Below are 749 nucleotides of genomic sequence, written 5' to 3'. Positions count from 1 at the left end.
CTTCCGTATCTCAACCACACTAGAGTTCTAAGTCAGAACCTGTTAGTCGCTGGGTTTGTGGGGTTTTTTGGTATTAAGCGCTTACTCTGTGCCAGGTACTGTACTAAGCTCTGGGGTAGGTATGAATTACTCAGGTTGGACACAGTCCATCTCCTACATGGGGCTCACAGGCTTAATCCCCATTTTACAGATGAGGTAACAGAGAAGTTAAGTGACTTGCCCAAGGTCACACAGCAGATGAGTGGCAGAGCTATGGGATTAGAACCCAGGTTCCTTCTGACTTCCAGGCCCTTTCTCTATCCAACAGACCACACTGCTTCTCAGGTTGTTAAAGTGCTTTTGCACTTCAGGCTTACTATGGAAATGGTAAACAAACATCTTCAAACTTAGCCACTAACTAGGCTGCTCAGAAGTGAACACTGACCTCTGGGGAAATTGTTTTGCGGTGTTTTTTTTTGTTTTGTTTTGTTTTAAGGGCTGTTAATAAAATGACCCCACAGCGGCTTAAATGAGATGGACCCCTTAGGTCGAGGAAAAAAAGCTAACCCAGACTGCATCCTCTCTGTCTCCCTGGATGCCAGCTCAGACTTTTTCAAGATTGCTGCCTGAAAACTGGAGCAATTAATGGCACTTTGAAGGTACTGTTTCCCTCTTGCACCAGTTTTTTACTTTCAATGAGTGACAAGGCTGATAAGCCTTCCCACAGAGTTAACAGCTTGTCTTACTTGAAGGAATGAAAGCTACAAAGA

The sequence above is a fragment of the Ornithorhynchus anatinus genome, chromosome 2, assembly GCF_004115215.2.
Source record: "Ornithorhynchus anatinus isolate Pmale09 chromosome 2, mOrnAna1.pri.v4, whole genome shotgun sequence".
NCBI classification, from domain to species: Eukaryota; Metazoa; Chordata; class Mammalia; order Monotremata; family Ornithorhynchidae; genus Ornithorhynchus; species Ornithorhynchus anatinus.
The sequence above is the reverse complement of the archived record's forward strand: the minus strand, read 5'-3'. Positions refer to the sequence as shown.